This window comes from Bos indicus, chromosome 10 (assembly GCF_029378745.1).
Source record: "Bos indicus isolate NIAB-ARS_2022 breed Sahiwal x Tharparkar chromosome 10, NIAB-ARS_B.indTharparkar_mat_pri_1.0, whole genome shotgun sequence".
In the NCBI taxonomy this organism is placed as follows: Eukaryota; Metazoa; Chordata; class Mammalia; order Artiodactyla; family Bovidae; genus Bos; species Bos indicus.
The window spans coordinates 47,289,048-47,309,799 of NC_091769.1; the positions used below are offsets into that span (position 1 = coordinate 47,289,048).

The window sequence follows — 20,752 nt, forward strand, 5'->3', positions numbered from 1 at the left end:
GAAAGCTGAGTGTTGAAGAATTGATGCTTTTGAGGTGTGGTGTTGGAGAAGACTCTTGAGAGTCCCTTGGACTGCAAGGAGATCAAACGAGTCCATCCTAAAGGAAATCAGTCCTGAATATTCATTGGAAAGACTGATGCTGAAGCTGAAGCTCCAATACTTTGGCCACCTGATGTGAAGAACTGACTCATTGGAAAAGACCCTGATGCTGGGAAACATTGAAAGCAGGAGGAGAAGGGGATGACAGAGGATAAGATGGTTGGATGGCATCACTGACTCAATGGACATGAGTTTGAGCAAGCTCCAGGAGATGGTGAGGAGAAGGCAATGGCAACCCACTCCAGTACTCTTGCCTGGAAAATCCCACGGACGGAGGAGCCTGGTAGGCTGCAGTCCATGGGGTCGCTAAGAGTCGGACACGACTGAGCGACTTCACTTTCATTTTTCACTTTCATACATTGGAGAAGGAAATGGCAACTCACTCTGGTATTCTTGCCTGGAGAATCCCAGGGATGGGGGAGCCTGGTGGGCTGCCGTCTATGGGGTCACACAGAGACGGACACAACTGAGGTGACTTAGCAGGAGATGGTGAAGGACAGGGAAGCCTGGCATGCTGCAGTCTATGGGGTCGCAAAGAGTCAGACAAAACTGAACAAACTGACCTGAACTGAACCTCAATTTTCTTGACCTCTATTAGACCTCATGTCTTCTAAAGTCTCAGGTCTGTTTTCTGGGTCCCTCTTATGAAACCCCAAATTGGGTTCTACCAGCATGACAGTCATCTTCATAAGCGATAGTCAACTTGGAATAAGCAAGGATTATGGTGACTGCAGCCATGAGATTAAAAGACGCTTACTCCTTGGAAGGAAAGTTATGACCAATCTAGATAGCATATTCAAAAGCAGAGACATTACTTTGCCAACAAAGGTCTGTCTAGTCAAGGCTATGGTTTTTCCTGTGGTCATGTATGGATGTGAGAGTTGGACTGTGAAGAAAGCTGAGTGCCGAAGAATTGATGCCTTTGAACTGTGGTGTTGGAGAAGACTCTTGAGAGTCCCTTGGACTGCAAGGAGATCCAACCAGTCCATTCTGAAGGAGATCAGCCCTGGGATTTCTTTGGAGGGAATGATGCTGAAGCTGAAACTCCAATGCTTTGGCCACCTCATGCGAAGAGTTGACTCATTGGAAAAGACTCTGATGCTGGGAGGGATTGGGGGCAGGAGGAGAAGGGGACGACAGAGGATGAGATGGCTGGATGGCATCACTGACTCGATGGATGTGAGTCTGAGTGAACTCCGCGAGTTGGTGATGGACAGGGAGGCCTGGTGTGCTGCGATTCATGGGGTCACAGAGAGTCGGACACGACTGGGAGACTGAACTGAACTGATGATTAATAAGTGTGATATCTGCACAGCTTTTCCAACTCAAGAAAGATGCCCCACTGTATTGTCAGTTAACTCTATCAACTAGCTCTATCAGCTTGACTGAAAATTTTTTCTTCAAAAATCAATTACTGTAATCTATCACATCAACAGGTTTTTAAAAAAATATCACACAATCATGTTAATAGATGCAGAGACAGCATTTGACAAAATCCAACACTCATTAATGATAGAAACTCTCACTAAACAAGAAATAGAAAAGAATTTTCTCAACTTCACAAAGATTATCTATGAAAAATCTAAAGCTAACATTATACTTAAAAAGGTAAGAAACTTAAAGCTTTTTCACTAAGATCACGTAAAAAGCAAAGATATTCCCTCTAACCACTTTAACATCACTCAGGGAGTCCTTGCTAGTACAATAAGCAAGAGAAAGAAATAAAAGGTATACAGACTGGGAGAAAAGAAATTAAAGAGGATGACATGATTCTCTATGTAGAAAATCCAAAAAAGTTGACAAAAAAATGAAAACCCTTGAAGTAATAATTGATTATAATGCACATTTGGAACATTCAAGTTAATATGCAAAACTGAATTTCTTTCCTATACAGAAACAATGATCAAAAGGAATTTAAAATTAAAAATTCCATTTACATCAGTTCCTCCCAAAATAAAATATTTAGGTATTAATATAAATCTAACAAAACACATATAAAATCTCTATGTGGAAAACTACAAAATCTAGATAAAGAAAATTAAAGAAGCAAATAAATGAAGGGATATCCCATGTTCACAGAGAGGAACACACGATACTGTCAAGATGCCGGTTCTTCCAACTTGATCCATACATTCAATCAACCCATGTCAATATCCCAATGAGATATTTTATGGGTATCAATGAAGTGATTTTAAGATTTATATGGATTTCCATGGTAGTCCCATGGCTAAGATTCTGCACTCCCAATGCAGTGGGCCTGGGTCCCATTCCTGGTCAAGGGACAAGATCCCACGTGCTGCAAATAAGTTCACATGCTATGACGAAAAGATCTTCAGGCTGCAACTAAGACCCAGTGCAGCCAAATAAATAAATATCAAAAAAAAAAAAAAAGCGAATGATTTGAATAATTTTTTTAAGTTTATATGGAGTGATAAAACTCCCCGAATAACCAACATGACATAGAAGGAAATAACAGTTGGATGGCTGAGGATACTCATTTTAAGACTTATTTACTATTGTACTCCCATTCCACAGTACCATTATCCACAGTAGCCAAGGTAAGGAAATAACCTAAGTACCTGTTGACAGATAGGTAGATAAAGGTAGTATGATATATATATACACACATGTATGCATATACTGTGGAATAGTTCAGCCTTAAAAAAGGAAGGAAATCTTGTCATTTGTGACAATATGAATGAAACTGGCAGACATTATGCTAATAAGCTGGACAGAGAAAGATGAATACTACATGGTATCACCTATATACGGAATCCTAAAAAAAAAAAAAGAAGCCAAACTTGTAGAAACAGAAAGATGCTCAACATTGCTCATTATTAGAGAAGTGCAAATCAAATTACAATGAATGTAAACTGCCACAGCCACGATGGAGAACAATATGGAGATTCCTTTAAAAACTAGGAATAAATCTACTATATAACCCAGCAATCCCACTACTGGGAATATTCCCCGAGAAAACTACAATTCTAAAAGACACAAGTACCCCAGTGTTCACTGCAGCAATATTTACAATAGCCAGGACATGGAAACAACCTAGATGTCCAGTGACAGATGAATGGATAAAGAAGTTGTGGTATGTTTATAATGGAATATTACTCGGCCATAAAAAAGGAATGGATTTGAGTCAGTTCTAGTGGGGTGGATAAACCTAGAGCCTGTTCATATAGAGTAAGAAAGAGAAAAACAAATATTGTATATTCATGCAAATACATAGAATCTATGGTACTGAAGAACCCATCTGCAGGGAAGGAATGGAGACACAGATGTAGAAAAAAGACTTGTGGACACAGTGAGGGAAGGACGAGTGGGAGGAACTGAGAAAGTAGCATTGACATATAAACACTATCAAGTGTAAAACAGATCGCTGCAGGGAAGTTGCTATACAGCACAGGGAGCCCAGCCTGGCACTCTGACAACCAGAGGGGTGGGATGAGGGAGGGGAGGGAGCATCAAGAGAGAGGGGAGATATATATATAAAATTATGACTGATGTGTTATTGTGCAGCAGAAACCAACACAACACTGTAAAGCAATTTTTCTCCAATTAAAAAAAAAAAAAAAAAACCTTGTAGAAACAGTAAACAGGTAGTTGCTAGGGGACCGAGGGGTAGGGAAAATATGGACAGGTTAGTAAAATGGTACAAACTTTTAGATATAAGATGAGTAAGGCCTGAGAATGTAGTGTAAAACATTGTGACTATAGTTGATACTGCACTGTAAAACTAAAGATTGCTGAGAGAGAACTAGATGTTCTTAGCCCCTGCCCCCCCAAAAGGGTAAATATGTGAGATAATGGATATCTTCATAATTCAATGATGAGATCCTTTCACAGTATCTATAGAGTAGCAAATCATCACGTTGGCAGTTTCATTTGTCAATTATACCTCAGTAAAGCTGGGGAAAAACAGACTTACTACAAAGCTACAGCAATCAAGACAGAGTGGTATTGGCAGAAGAATAAACCAATGGACCAATGGAACAAAAGAGAAACTTCAGAAATAGATCCCCACAGATTCAATCAGTTGATCTTTGACAAAGAAGCAAAGACAATACAATGGAACAAATAAAGTCTCTTAATGAATGGTCCTGGAACAACTAGACAATCACACACAAAAAATAAATCTAGACAAGCTTACATCCTATACAAAAATTAACTCAAAATGGATCAGGAATATGAATTTAAAATAAAAGTATAAAATTCCTAAGAAAATAACACAGGAGAAAACTTGGAATACCTGGGATACAACCATGCTTTTTAAAACATAACACCAAGCACATCATGCATGAAAAGAATCTATTGATAAGCTGCAAAAGGTAAAAATTTAAAACTTCTGCCCTGTGAAAAACAGTATCAAGAGAAAATATTTGCAGAAGGCATGTCTGATAAAGGACTATTATCCAAAACATAAAAACAACTTTTAAAGTCAACAATAAGAAAACAAACCACTTGGTTAGAAAGTGGGCCAAAGACCTTTAGAGACATCTTGCCAAAGACATGCAGGTGGCAAGTGAGCATATGAGAAGATGGTGCACGTGATGTGTCATCAGGGAGATGTAAAGCAAAATGAGATACCTACCTATATGCCTATTTCTGCTGCTGCTGCTAAGTCGCTTCAGTCGTGTCCGACTCTGTGCGACCCCATAGACGGCAGCCCACCAGGCTCTCCCGTCCCTGGGATTCTCCAGGCAAGAACACTGGAGTGGGTTGCCATTTCCTTCTCCAATGCATGAAAGTGAAAAGTGAAAATGAAGTCACTCAGTCGTGTCCTACTCTTCGCGACCCCATGGACTGCAGCCTACCAGGCTCCTCTGTCCATGGGATTTTCTAGGCAAGAGTACTGGAGTGGGGTGCCATTGCCTTCTCTGATATGCCTATTAGGGTAGCCAAAATCTGGAACACTGACAATACCAAACGCTGTTGGTGAGCATATGGGGCAACAATAACTCTCATCCATTGCTACTGGGAATGCAAAATAAAACAGCCACTTTGGGAGAGAATGTGATGATCTCTTACCATACAATCCAGTAACTGTACTCCTTGGTATTTATCCAAAGGAGCTGAAAATTTATGTCCATATAAAAACCTGCACATGGATGTTTATAGAAGCTTTATTCATAACTGTCAAAACTTGGAGGCAATCAAGCTATCTTTCAATGTGGTTTAGTTGCTAAGTTGTGTCCAGCTCTTGCGACCCCATGGACTGTAGTCTGCCAGGCTGCTCCATCCATGGGATTCTTCAGGCAAGAATACTGGAGTAGGTTGCCATTTCCTGCTCCAGGGGATCTTCTCAAATGAGGAATCAAACCCAGGTCGCCTGCATTGCATGCAGATTCTTTACCGACTGAGCTATGAGGGAAGCCCGTCCTTCAATAGGTGAATGAATTAATAAACTGTGGTACCTCTAGACAAAGGAGTAGTGTGTGTGTGTGCTCAGCTGTGTCCAATTCTTTGTGATGCCATGGACTGAAGCACACTAGGCTCCTCTGTCCATGGGATTCTCTAGTCAAGAATACTGGAGAGGGTATTACTCAGTGGTAAAAAAAAAAAAAAAAAAAAATGAGCTATCAAGCCAGGAAAGGACATGGGGAAACCTTAAATGCATATTACAGAATGAAAGAAACCTATCTGAAAAGGCTATGTAATGTGTACTTTCAACTATGTGACGTTCTGGAAAATGCAGAACTATGGAAACAATAAAAAGATCAGTGATTTGGGGGTTAGGGGTGGAGTTAAGTAGAGCTCAGAGGATTTTTAGGGCAGTGAAAGCAACTGTGTATCATATTATAAGGATGAATAGGTGTCCCTATATGCATTTGTCCAAACCCATTGAATGTACCACATCAAGAGTGAATCTTTAGGTAAACTATGAACTTTGATAATAGATTTGGGGTCAATATAGATTCATCCTTGGTTTAAAACCTTTTTTTCTTCTTTTACTCTGTTGAGTGATGTTGATAATTGGGGAGGTTTTGCATATGTGGAAGCAGGGGATATATGGGGACTTTCTATACTTTCTTCTCAATTTTATATTGTAAATCTAAAAGTTCTCTTAAAATAATGAAATCTTATAAAAATTTTTTTTCCTCTTAGATAAAATTCTCAAAATTCTCTTTTCTTGGGTCTATACCTAGAACTGTATATACCTAGGTATATATCTAAACATAATTCTTTGTTTAATTTTTTGAGAAACTGCCTGCTATTCTGAATCAGCCGCACCATTTACATTCCTCACCAGACATGAATGAGGATTCTACATGTTCTCCCCAACACTTACTGTCTTTTCGATCATAGCCATTCTAACAGTTAAAGTGCTATCTTACCGTGGTTTTGATTTGCATCTCCCGGATGACTAATGATGCTGAGAACATTTTCATGTGATTATTGACCACCTGTTTATCTTCTTTGGAGAAACAGTTATTCTAAACCTTTTGCTGTTGTTCAGTTGCTCAGTCACGTATGACTCTTTGCGATCCCACAGACTGCAGCACGCCAGGCTTCTTAGTCCTTCACCATCTCCTGGAGCTTGCTCAAACTCATGTCCAAGGAGTCAGTGATGCCATCCAACCACCTCATCCTCTGTCGTGCCCTTCTCCTCCTGCCTCCAGTCGTTGCCAGCATCAGTCTTTTCTAATGAGTCAGCTCTTCAGATCAAGTGGCCAAAGTACTGGAGCTTCAGCTTTAGCATCAGTCCTTCCAATGAATATTCAGGACTGATTTCCTTTAGGATTGACTGGTTTGATCTCCTTGCAGTCTAAAGGACTCTCAAGAGTCTTCTCCAACACCACAGCTCAAAAGCATCAATCCTTTGGGGCACAGCCTTCCTTATGATAAAGCTTTACTCCATTTTAAAAACTGGATTATTTGCCTTTTTATTGTTGGACTATCTGACTTCTTTATACATACGAAAGTGAAAGTCGCTCAGTCATGTCTGACTCTTTGCGACCCCATGGACTATACAGTCCATGGAATTCTCTAGACCAAAATACTAGAGTGGGTAGCCTTTCCCTTCTCCAGGGGATCTTCGCAACCCAGGGAGCAAACCCAGGTCTCCTGCGTTGCAGGAGGATTCTTTACCAGCTGAGCCACAGGGGAAGCCCCTTTATATACATATATATATATAATTTTTTTAGATATATACATTTTTTATTGAAGCATAGTTGATTTACAATGTTGCGCCAATCTCTGCTGTAGAAAGTGACTCCGTTACACATATATAGACAGTCCTTTTTATATTTTTTCCATTTTGATTTAGGACATATTGAATATCCCTGTGCTATACTGCAGAACCTTACTGTTTAACCATCCTATATACAATAGTTTACAGCTGCTAACCCCAAACTCCCAGTCCTTTCCTCCTGTTACTGCCCCCCGTTTTAGCAAGCACAAGTCTGGTCTCTCTGTCTGAGAATTTGTTTCTGTTTTGTAGATAGGTTCACCTGTGCCATATTCTAGATGCCCCATGTAAGTGATCTCATAGGGTATCTGTCGTTCTCTTTCTAACTTCCCTTCACTTAGTATGATCATCTCTGGTTGCCTGCTGGTGCTGCAAACAGCATTATTTCGCTCCTTTTGATGGCCGAGTAGTATTCCATCATATATCCATACCACATCGTCTTTGTTCATTCATGTGTCGATGGACATTTAGGTTGTTTCTGTATCTCGACTATTATGAACAGTGCTGCTATGAACATAAGGATGCAGGTATCTTTTTGACTTATACTTTTATCTGGGTATATGCCCAGGAGTGTGATTGCTGGATCATATGGTAAGTTTATTTTTAGTTTTCTGAAGAACTTCCACACTGTCTTCCACAGTTGATGTACCAACTTACATTCCCAACAGCATAGGAGGGTCCCTTATGCTCCACACCCTCTCCTTATAGACTTTTTAATGATGGCCATTCTGACCAGTGTGAGGTAGTACCTTACAGTTTTCATTTAGATTTCTCTAATAATTAGTGATGCTGGGCATCTTTTCATGTGCCTACTGGCTATATGTAGTTCAGTTTATTACTTGTTTTTCTTTTGTTGCTTGTGCTAATGGTATAATAGTTAAGAAGCTGTTTCCTGATTCAAGGTCATAAAGCATTACACCAATGCTTTCTTCTAAGAGTTTTATAGTTTTACGTCTTACATTTGGACCTTTGATCTACTTTGAGCTAATTTTTTATATATGGTATGAGGTAGGAGTCCAATTTCACTTCTTCCCTATCAGCTTTTAAAACTAAGAAATAGCTTTCTTCTAACTTTCACTGAATAGTGGACGTAGGGAGAAAGAATAGCTATTTCCAAGTCCAAAATTAACTTATGAATAAGAAGAGAAGACAGCAACTGAATTTTTCCTGAAGAGTCTGAAATCACCTTCAGTAATTGTAGAAATCCAGTATTTCAAGCATTGAGGTGAAGCTCAGTGCTCTGTGATTTTCCAATGACCAGCCAAGTAAAAAGACTTCACTTTTAAGGGATACCATGTGAAACCAACAAAATAAATAAAATTAATGGATAACAGTAATATACCCTGCACACTGCTAGCCCCTAAGGTATAGTATACATATAAATATATGTAACTCACAGTCACTTACCCTAATGGCTAAGCTTGTGAAATAACGCTGGTTTTCCAGGAAGTAGTTCAATTTCAATGAGTGAAGTAGTTCAATTATGTAAGCCTTTGGAGGAAAAAAAGGGGTCAAATTCCTTTTAGGAGATATATCCTATTTGCTCACATCAACAGGGCTGGTGAAATATTCAAACAGGGGCACAAGGATTTCGTAAAAACAAGATTTTATAATCTTGTTGATAACCATTCCAACAACTCTTTAACTTTTTTATTGAGTATTAGACAGTGGACAACCATTTCATCAAATAAACAAAAAAAAAAAGGAAAGAAAATTTCCTGATTTTGAAGACACAGATAGAAGAGATTCTCTAAATAGAGAATGATGGGAAGAAGGTATTAAAATGGCCTCTGCATCTTCAATTACCTTTAGAATAAATGTTCATGTATTCAAAAGAGATTTTTTCAAGGCTTAAATGGATTAGAACTTGGTTTAACTGAGTCTTTAAATTTTTAAAATAGCTTAATATTTGCCTTTTATTGGGTCTCACAAACACAAAGAAAGTGGAAAAAAAGGAAAATGTATTCAAAACCATGTTTAGAAATATGTAGGAAGATGAGTAGAAAATACATAAGATCAATATACCCATCATTCTCAAGGGAACAAATGTTTCATAAGAGCTGCTCTCAGCCAGGCACTTGCAATCAAAAGAAAACTGTCTCCCTCTGATAGCTCATGGCTTAGCCTCACAGGGACCTACCTGAGAACGTCAAGAAAACTTCAGAAAGTGCCTCATTAGAGAGAAAGCCATCCATAAAACTAATAGATACCCATGGAGAAAGACAGGCCAGAAATAAGAAATTTTAAAAACAAAAATAACAGGTTATCACTGAGATACCTTCTGATGCTCGGCTCAGAGTTCCTCTCTGAATCACACAGAAAAGAAGAATCACCTTTGAAGCTGGACAGTCTTGGAAAGTGTCATGTACGAGTGACATTGAAGTTACATCTCACACAGAGATGGGCTCACCATTTATAATAATCCATTATGCAGCAGACAAAAAATGATTATCTGACCTACGCCATCCAGGGACCACATAAAATTGGTGACACCAAGGAAGTGATGGAGCCTAGATGATACCTACCTAAGTTTTGGTCTACCAGCATAAGGACTGATACAAAAAGTGGAAAATTGATAGTTTCACCACCAAATAGGTAAGTCACCAGGAGAAGGCAATGGCACCCCACTCCAGTACTCTTGCCTGGAAAATCCCATGGATGGAGGAGCCTGGTGGGCTGCAGTCCATGGGGTCACTAAGAGTAGGACTAGACTCAGCAACTTCACTTTCACTTTTCACCTTCATGCATTGGAGAAGGAAATGGCAACCCACTCCAGTGTTCTTGCCTGGAGATTCCCAGGGACGGGGGAGCCTGGCGGGCTGCCGTCTATGGGGTCACACAGAGTCGGACGTGACTGAAGTGACTTAGCAGCAGCAGCAGCAGCAGGTTAGCAGGATAGGAAATTATTGGAGTAGAGCAAAATGTAGCTGAATATGATTATCACATGACTGACTGCTGCAAGGCCACCCAGAACTCCCTGCTCTGATCCTATAAGCTACAAGCAACTTTTTGCTTTAGTGAGTAGATGGGTCCTCCTAGCAGCTTCCAAATTAAAAGTCCTCTCAAGATGTCTCCTTGAAATAGGAGACCTCCTCCATCACTTAACATCTACTTAGCTCTGATGAATAAGGCTTTATGAAAAGAAGGCTCAATTTTCCATTTACTGTCAGACTGTCTTTCCCCATACTTGGTATACAGAAACATCCAAACTTTCTTCTAATTCTAGATCTTAATTATGAGGATTAATTATCAAGACTTAATATCCAGACCTTCCTTTGAAAAATGTCTCTGTTTTAAGACAAGGTTAGAGAAAGCAATATGGTCTCCACTATAACTCAGACATACTTAACAATAAATCCATTTAATTCAACAAATGTTTCTTAAAGATTCTACTGTATACAATGTTTTAAGTGATAATATTATTTCAACTTTTGCTCCTGTTGCAATGGCACTGTCTAATTGGGATTTTGCCTGTACAAGGCCCTCCAGGAAAACCATGAAGTAGAACCTGAAGTTGTTCCTTTAAAACGCCAAGGAAGCCTTGGCGGGTGTAAGAACAGTTTCAAAACTACGATCATTTAATCTTATGCCAGAATTATACAGTGAGTTATTAGTAAAGAAGAATGAAAATTATAGCCCTCAGCTTCTTACCAAGACTAAATAACTGCAGCATGAGGTTTAAATAGAGCAATGACTAACAATTAACATCACTGTTAATCTTCAGTTTCTCAATGCAAAGAATCTTAGGTCGCTAGTACAATGATGAAGTTCTGATTCTGTATCGGAACTATAGAAAAGGAGAACATCCACTTTCCATATTGACAGTCCATGTGTGATTTCATCCTGTTCATAATTTTCCCTATTGGAAACTCAAGTCATAGTTCAACCAGAATCTTAATGAATGAAGAAATTCCAGTGCTTCAAAACTCCACATGACAAGGCAGAGCAAACAACACAACCCCTACCTGGAAAGAACTGAGAAGACAAAACCAGCAAGCTGAAAATAAGAATCATTCATTCTGGAAGTTTTTACAAGATGGTTTCTTAAAGAACCCAATGCTGGATAAATTAGAAAAGGCAAAGAAAATTCATGTACTACACAATGATACTGTAATGATATTATAACCAATTTTTTAAACGCAAATAAGTAGAGGTAATTCTGGTACAGCTAAGAGACAAAACCCTTAGCATGCATTCAGTATGGCTCTATTTTTAAAATAATGCCTCTGACACACAGCAGTTCAATTTCTGTGTTAGCCTCTAAAAAGCACAAATCAATGTTTCACAATATGATTCTCCGCATGACGAACCTCTTCACTTATCTCAAGGATAACTGCAGCTATTAAATATTATTCTATGAATACAAGTTAATAGCAGAAATGAAGACTTAGCTTACCTAATTCCCTCTTTGGCTGGTTCCCAAAATTCACCAACTCCCTCCATCAGGAGGGACAAAGAGACAGCAAGACAGAATGGGAAATATCTATTAAGGCTCCTCATGATGAAAGCGACTGAGGTATCTGGGATATGATTCTATATCATTCTGCCTTTGGCAGGGTAGAGAATTTAATATCAAATCTTTCTGCACATCCAAGAGAATGGATCAGACCCTTAAGAATTCTCTTTTGCCAAGAAACAAAATGGTCTACCTACTAGCACTGCATTAGCCTTTGGTGATGATGAAATTTTAAAAGGCATGTGTAATAAAGGCGTGGCTGGAATAAGCAGGCATAAAGCAAGTCGTTCCTTGCTTCTTTAACCACCAGCACTTACCTTAGTCCTTCCTTTCAACCCTCAAAATAATAAACACACAGTTCTATTTTAGTAGGGAAGGGTTTTAAATACTTATGTTAATATAACTGAACATCTGCCAAGAGGAAAAACACTAATATCTGTCCTCATCCCACACTCAAGCTTTTTTCCCCTCTATGTCCAGCATTCAGTACCAAACATGACTCGTGACACCTTTAGTTTCACCTATATGTCAACTTCACACTAGTAACCACAGACACCTGGTCCAACTTAAAGCTCTGCTTTGTAACTTCCCATATAGCATAGCAATATACAGGCCTCAAAGAGCTGAGTGTCCTTGGACAAGGCATTTATCAATTTGATTCCCACTTTCCTCTTATGTAATAAGTGGTGATCTTAAGAGTGGACTGCCAGCATCTAATGCCATACGTCTGGGTGCACATCATTCCTGTTGGCTCACCCCTATCAGGGAGAAAGCTAATGTCAGTCTTGGATCCTTGAGTTCATTTATCTCAAAAGACTCAGGATTTGAAATTAGAAAAGAAAATTTTAAAAGCCAGTAGTGAGTACATTTGTTTTTTTCCTACACCTCAGTCAATAGTGCTTTGACCTGGGCTTTTGACTGCAGATTTCTTAGGGCAAGAGACCTATTTAGGATGATGTCAGTAAGCTATTTATGTTATTACTCCAGCAAAGGAGAACAATAAACTCCTATTTCGGAGAAGGAAATGGCAACCCACTCCAGTGTTCTTGCCTGGAGAATCCCAGGGACGGGGGAGCCTGGTAGGCTGCCATCTATGGGTTCGCACAGAGTCGGACATGACTGAAGCGACTTAGCAGCAGCAGCAAACCCCTATTTTTTATGTTTTTGTTTGTTCAAATGGATGACAATCAACAAAAATAATCGTTCATATTTTCATAAGCTACAGAACACAATTCTAGCAGATACAAGGTAGAACTATCACTCTGAAAATCTGAATGTCAGTAATTTTGAAAGCTTCAAATGCATGATCAGCTCCTATTAAAATGTCTTATGTGTATTTACAAGTGCTAACATCTCACACGTACCCTTCTGTGCTATCACCCAAATGCTCAAAAAATCATTAGGAGGAATGGTTTGAGGTTGAGAGCTGTAGGAAGACACATGCTGTCCAACTCGCCTTGTGGCACATGGGAGAATGTGGACTCTGCTCACCTTTCAGAAAAGAATGAGAATGGATTTTATGGGGAATGCAGACCTATCCTCCCTATAGCCTCCACATCCCCTGACTCCCTGTGCTGCACAATCACACAGGAGCAGCCCATAATCGTCCAGCATCCATTCCCATCTGCTCACTCATCTCTGCTTTCTCCAGCAAAATAACATCACCAGAGTGCAGTCCACAAGCCAGGCTGGTGACACGGAAGCCCAGATTGCCTGGATCTGAAAGAAGAATCTTATGGAATAAAAAGACAACTGGCTCCATTTAAGATTCCTCCTTGCCCATCAGCTTCAGCCCATGCTCCCTCTTAATCCCCTGAACATATGCTGTGGCAGTTCCTGTCCTCTCCCTGCCCTTGCCAGGGCACAGGAGCCTAGCTGTTCCCAGCAGTTGGTGACTTCCTCTTGGCTCACCACCGCGTACTAACAGAACGGATGCTAAAGACCAGCTCATGGCAAAAGGCATTTTTTCAGACTCTTAGACTTAACCACTGCCTACGTCCACTTCCCTTTCACCCAATTATGATCTCTGACAGTGAAATATCCCCAACTCACACTGCAGCCACCAAAGCCCAACCATACCCAATGTAGGGGGCTCTACTACAACCCTATGCTTTGAAAGGTTTTAGTTGTGATCAGCACGGTTCCAACTAGGAAGAGTTCTCCTAATGGGTTCGCTTAGGCAGGCGCAACCAGAAAAGTAGGTCAGAGACCTGAGTTACAGTCTGAAGGCTTATATGCATGTTGGCTAGCAAAGCCAAGCCCCAGAGTTCTGGATGGTTTGCAGGATGCAAGCAATGCTATCTGCAGTTGGATCCTCCTGCTACTACCCCCAATACTCCCACATCAGCCTTGATGACCAGCACATTGACAAGACACACTCCTGCATCTTCCAGTTATCCCCAAAGCCCAACAACACTTCCCTTAGGTGGCAGGAAAAACAAGTCATCTAGATGTTACTGGTACAAACAATTTTCTGGTCACCATGCTCCAGCTGTCCCAGGCAACAACTTCTAATTAAGACAGGCCTGATCTTGCTTACTTGTGATGCTTTTTTCCTATTTGGTCAACAGATGTCACATTAATGTGGTGTTTTTAGCTTTCATACTTACGTTTTAAAAAAAAAATAAAATAAAAAGTAAGCTGTCTTCTTGCCTTTACTCCATCATGTACTTATGCTTATTATGTAACTGTACATACACAGACATGCACACACACAACCACACACTTTTGACATAACACACAGGATTGTTAAGGGATTAAGTCAGTACTCTAAGCTCTTGAAGACAATCTGACAAAGCAGCAGAAGAAAACTGTCAAAGCTTATCCATTTCTTTGGTTTTTCCCTCATTACTGTGATAGTTGTTTGTTTTTTTTTTTTCCCCTCTCTCTGCCCTCCAAAGAGAAAATCTTACACCTTTCGACAGCCCAATTTCTGAGCCTAAGCTACAAAATAGCACTCTCCCATGCCCTGTGTCATTTGAGACCTTCCCACTTCTAGGTTCTCCAGGATCAAAACACTCCACACCCTTTCTTGGGGCTACAGACAAGAAGATTTGCTCAGAAGGGCAGAGGTGGCTTACTCTATCTGGTGAGAAGCAAAGAATTTCCTGAGTGTCACAGTAACTTTTAAATCCATCAGAAACTATCTAACACTAAGTTTTTCAAACTTGGGAACAAACATGGAAAAGTGACCATTTGCAAAGAGCAAGCATTGGCGGTTCAATGGTGTAAATCTTCCTGGATCTAAGGAATGTTAAACCAGCCACTGAAAACCAGAGGCAATGTATTACTTCTGAGTAGAAAACTCATAGCTTTACTGTGAAACCATTTGGAGTAGGACCCTTAACATATATTCTTGGGCCCTGAAGATATATCAAATCCCTCAACTCTCCTCTGTATTTAGGGGAACGGTGGAAATCCTGGACCTCAGCCATCATACAGTTGACAGCAAAGGAAAAATAATAATACCGCAAGCCAAAAAACCAATTAAGGGTAGCTCTAACAAGAGTAGTGAACTTGATGGGTCCCTGTTCAATGAAATGGCCAATCAACAGTTCTTATGAATGCAAACACGTCCCCACATACTTTACTCTTTTCAGCCTTATCTCCAGCCCCAAATGAAATACATGAACTTACAAAAAAAAAAAAAAAAAAAAACAAATCAAAGATCTTATGTCAAATGAAAAACTGCCTAATGATAACAGTCAACTCACTAAGAAGTAAAGTCTTAGAAGACAACTTACACTTTGAATTCCTGTCCACATTCATATTAGCAGTAGCCATAGAGCTGACTACCTATACTGCACAGTGACCTCAGCTTGTGCTGGCATGGATTAGCTATGATTTAAATTTAAGGTAAGATACATTTACATTCTATAAATGTATTTCATGCATGAACTACAGAATGAGCTTATGACTGCTATCTTATCAACACAGTCAGCAAAAACTCATTCACAAATTCATACTTGGTTTTGGTAAACAGAACCATCACTAGATCCCTGGATGAACTATACAAGAGGTGCTCACTTTTCCTTTGACTTAAAGCTCTGAGATTTTCGAGGAAAATAGAACAAATGATTTTCCACATAGGTTCAAACCATTAGCCCCCTTCATGCTTAGTTGTGGAAAAACACATGGAAAGAAATTCTAAAATGCTAGACTATTTACCTAAACTCACCTGGTTTGGGACCCCCTTTCCCAAACAGCTCTGCTCCCACTGGTATGGTCATGTTTAATTCCTTTCTACTGTAGCACAGGTTTATTAGCAGAGGGCTTACTAAAATCTCCACTGTCCATTCAAACAGTCACTCCGTATGGATATTAAGTAAAGAAAATCCACTTAGTGATGTGCCATGAGGAGGGGAGGTCATATTGATCATCCTGATTAGCACTGTCAGCTAGGGTAAGGAAGACTGGCTGGCGCTAAGGGCCAGCTGCGCAGGGTACACAGACCAAGACAATGAGCAACATCGATGGCCTCTGAGCCATCGGTCTAGGCAGTGATGGATGTCATGTGAACAGCTTATGGGGTTATTAAGGGTAGAGAACTGGCCCGAGAGAAACCCAAAGTCCATCTCCTTTCATTAAGATAAAGTTGGATTTTCCATGACACAGTGCAGGGCTAAGGTTTTGTCCCTTTTATCACTGACACACACAAAAAATCAATTCATATATTAAATAAAAACTCATGAGCATGTGTGTAAAACAAATTACAAAACGCTACTTGTCTGTTTTCTTTTAAATGAAGAACAGAATATATAAAATTCCTTAGTAGACACAATTATAGATTATTTAATTCTATGTTATTTAATCTGCATTGTTTAATGCAGATTAACTGCATTTAATTGCATGGTCCAAGGGAAGAACAAGAAGCTGGGGCTTTCTCTGCATCCTTTTGTGCATGGAAGGGGTACATGCTTAATAAGTATGGGTACAATATATCACTCTGCAGTCTTCACCTTACACCTTAGACTGAATGGAGCCTGTTGCATCCTTCTAGACCAGAAAGAGTCCTTCCTAAGTTGCAATTAAATAGTTGAAATCAGAAATCATCAGTAAAAAAAAGTCCCTGTATTTACACATACATATACATACTCACTTATACTTTTCCCATTTCTTTTCTTCTGTGCTCCCAAAAGAAGTCTCTACTATTAATAATTACTTAACTGTATAACCTGGAGTGAATCATTTTAACTTTGTGGTCCTCAATTTCCAAATTAAGACTAAAAATCATTTTCACATTAAGAAACGTCTACAAACCACAGGAACACCCTAAAGACTAAATTGAGTAAGTAATGCCCAGTAGAGTTCATATTAGAAAGACATTATTATCCTTCCCTTTGCTCTCCACCCCTTCTAGCACTTAGCCCTGTCAGTTCCAGAAAAGCTTGGCTCATGTGGAGCACCTCCCGGGAAAGATGACAGCAAATGCTTTCTTCTGGAGAGCAGCCAGGTTTTCGTAAATGTGCATACATGACATCTAAAGCTAGCAGAGTGATTTTCCAATCCAAATTGGCTTCATGTCCTGAGCTTGTCTGAGTTGGGAGGCTCTCTTAGTAGGATCACTAGAAATTCTGTGTGGGGAAATCTCTGGAGTTCGCCCTTCCTTTTGAGCATCTGATAATGAAAGTAAGAGAGACTTTTCCATTGGGCCAATTCTTAATGGTCAGGGAGCCCTTCAGAGCAAATGAGAGGGCTCCTGTTGCAAGAAATCAAGCCAAAGAACATCACGTGGAAGTGCAAGGCTGCAGGCTCTTGGGGATGTTTCTCAGACACTTTGCCACTTCCATCACCACTCCAGGGGAACATATTACTGCTGCACAATCGAGTTCCGCAGCCTGAGGACTTGACTCACCTTGATTTATGCTTCCAGAACACACTTGGGAATACGGGCCTAGGGGTACCACACACAGGGAGGCTGAATCAATGTCCTCAAGATGCTGCATTTTTATCTCTATTGATCAAGAGTCACAACTCCCTTCAAAGACACTGTTTTCAGTAACTGCATATCGACTTCCCTTTCTCCTGATGATAACATGTGGGGCAGCAGATTGTGCTCCCAATGCTGTGCTTCCCAGTGGACATTCAAGAGGATCCCGTCACAGAGGGCAATCTTGCATCCTTTGTAGCGTTTCCATCTTGTTTGTTGACACCCCAACCCCAGGCCTTGAGCACTGAAGGTGTGAACAAATACATCTGTAAGAGACACAATCGATTTCTTATTCCTTAAGTCCCAGCTGCTACACAAGCAGGTTTAAGGAATTTGAAAAATCACCGTGGTGGAATAGCAAAGGCAACAGCCATCTAGCCCCACAGACCACTTCCTACAAATTAAGATTTAAAAAGTCCACGGGAGCTCCTTCAAGTGGCACAGGATTCCAGTAAGTCGCCTTTTACAACACATTGACCAAATTAAAATGGAAGGCTTACCAGACATAGCAGCTTCCTGCACATGGAAAATTTCACTGCACTGAGTATAAACACTGAGTATAATCACAATTTAAAACCTTGCTCACCTCACAGCACCTCAAGCTGAAGGTCAGTAAGAGGATGGCCTTCAAACTATGCCATTTTGTAGTGGCTGTTACATTAATTCCCTAGAGCTGCCATGTGCATGCATGTGGGCTCAGTCACTTCAGTGTCTGACTCTTCACAATTACCATACAATGGGTGTCTTCAAACAACCGGACTTTATTTTCTTATAGCTACAGAAGCCAGAGGTCTGGAATCAAAAGTCTCTGGCGGGTCACCCTCTTCAGGATGACTCTAGGGAGTGTTATTTGCACAGTGGTGTCCCACTCTTTGCAACCCTATGGACTATACATACAGCCTGCCAAGCTCCTCTATCCATGGATTTTTCCAGGGAAGAATATTGGAGTGGGTAGAAGCCTGGATCTCCTGCATTTCAGGCAGATTCTTTACCATCTGAGTCACCAGGAAAGCCCAAGCTGACTCTAGGGAGAATCACTCCTTATTTCTTGGAGCTTTCCGAAGGTTCCATCTCCACATAAGTCACCCTTCTCTGTGTATCTCTCTGTGTCCTCTCTTTATATAAGGATGCCAGTCATCAGATTAACCCAGTACAATCACACCTCTATCTTTAAGCAATTGTATCTACACTGAATATTTCCAAACTGGGTCCCATACTGGGGTTTCAGGTAGACATGAATTTGGAGGGGATATTATTCAACCCACTACAGTTATTAATGAAAAGTCCAGTTGGACTCCTATGGCAAGGATTAGCTTGATATAAAAATAATACTTTCTGGGACTTCCCTGGTGGTCCAATGGTTAAGAATCTGGTTTATAATGCAGGGGACAAGGGTTTGATCCCTGGTCAATGAACTAAGATCCTACATGCCGTGGAGCAACCAAGCTGACACCACAACTAGAGAGTCTGAGCACCACAGCAGAAGCCCCTGCATGGCACAAATAAGACCCGATGCAGCCAAATAAAGAAATACATTAATAAAGACGCGTTCTGCAGAAATAGGAAAACAAAGACTATATTTAAAGCCATTAGAGCTGGATAATAGGGTATGTGAGTGACTCATCGAAGGAGATAAACTGAAGTTAAGCTAAGAAAAGCCACAACTATGAGTAAGCCCACACCAAGAGCTTCCATACTTCTCTCTCACTCTTCTTTAAGGGGATAGAGAGCTGTGTCGTCAGAGCCAAATGTGGAAATTATATGACATTTTTCAGGGGGAAGAAAAACACTGCAGCTCTGCTTCCTTCTCCGCCTCCAACCCAAGGAAGACTGTGGACAATACACACCACACTCTCACCTAGACTCATTGCTACCCTCATCTAAGAATCAAACATCTCAGCATCCAAGCAACATAACTTAATCCAAACTTGGAAAAAGAAAGCACAGCACAGTATAGGCCAGTTAGAAATGCTTCCTTTGCTTCTCCAAGTTGCTCTGCAAAAATTAAAAAGCACAGTTGTTCAATCCTCTAAACTAGCTTCTATGCTGTGAGTCTAACTTGTAGGATTAATAGAAACTTTAGAATAGAAGTCATTTTAACAATGCATATTTTCTAACTGAAACTTTATTCTCTACATATAAAGCTGGAAAAGGTGTTCAACATCTTCAGCATTACATTTCACTCTGAAAACTAACACATCAGGAGAAACAATCTAGGAAGCTTCAGGAAACTCCTTCACCATTGCAAGCTCTCCAGTTTTCAGGAATAACCACCTTCATTGTACCATAAAAGTGTTTCCAAGAGGAAGACTGTTGAATGACTAATTCTCCAAGCTTGCTGCTCTCCCTGGTTCCTCCTGCAGGTGGACAGAGACGTGGGCTGCCTTCAACATGCAGTCCTGGCGAGCCAGTACCCTGGCTACAGTGGGAGAGTCTATGCCTCTGAGCCCCTCTTTAGAGCACATGGGAGTATTTTAATACACAACCAGTTCGGAACAGTCACTCCCAGTCCTCTAGCTGGGAGTTCCTATAGGGTCTTCCGTCAACACTAGGGTCCATGGTCTCAGTAATCACCTCACAGTAACAGGCTCCAATGTCTGAGAGCCTCCCTTTGTGCCCTGGGAGTAGCAGGGAAGACTGGAAAGAGGGATGAGAAGAATGGAATAAAAACTTTCCCAAGACTTCCCTGGTGGTCTAGTGATTAAGACTTCATGCTTACACTGCAGAGGATGGGGGTTCGACCCCTGGCTGGGGAACTAAGATCCCACATGCTGCGTGCCAAAAAAAAAAAAGTATGCAGGAATGTGATAATCAATGTACATGTCTGAATATATCTGAAAAAAAAAAATGTCAGTAAGCAGGAAATTAAAAAAAAAAAAAAGGAAAACTTTTCAAATCTTGTACCAGGAAATCATTGATGAAGACGGACATAGACCTATCAGAGTATCTAAACAAAAGGTGGAATAAAGGAATAGGAGAAAACGTTCAAATTCCAGTTCAAATTCAATGAAACTCTGTAGAACTGTTTGCCCGGTCTTGGGTGACTATGACCCTCTCTGCTGTTACTGAAGGA

The 20,752-nt window shown here is 40.4% G+C and overlaps 1 protein-coding gene across 10 annotated transcripts in view; it reads right to left on the minus strand.

Annotated features, from left to right (window-relative positions):
* Window positions 1–20,752, minus strand: part of TLN2 (talin 2) — a 504,733-nt gene that overhangs the window by 231,871 nt on the left and 252,110 nt on the right. For 3 of the 10 annotated variants that reach the window (XM_019968735.2, XM_070797476.1, XM_070797477.1), the window contains one exon: window positions 8,702–8,785. The exons of the other annotated variants lie outside the window; for them this stretch is intronic. The gene's annotated coding sequence lies outside the window, so the exon portion shown is untranslated. The remainder of the gene's footprint in view (window positions 1–8,701; window positions 8,786–20,752) is intronic. 10 annotated transcript variants of the gene reach the window in all.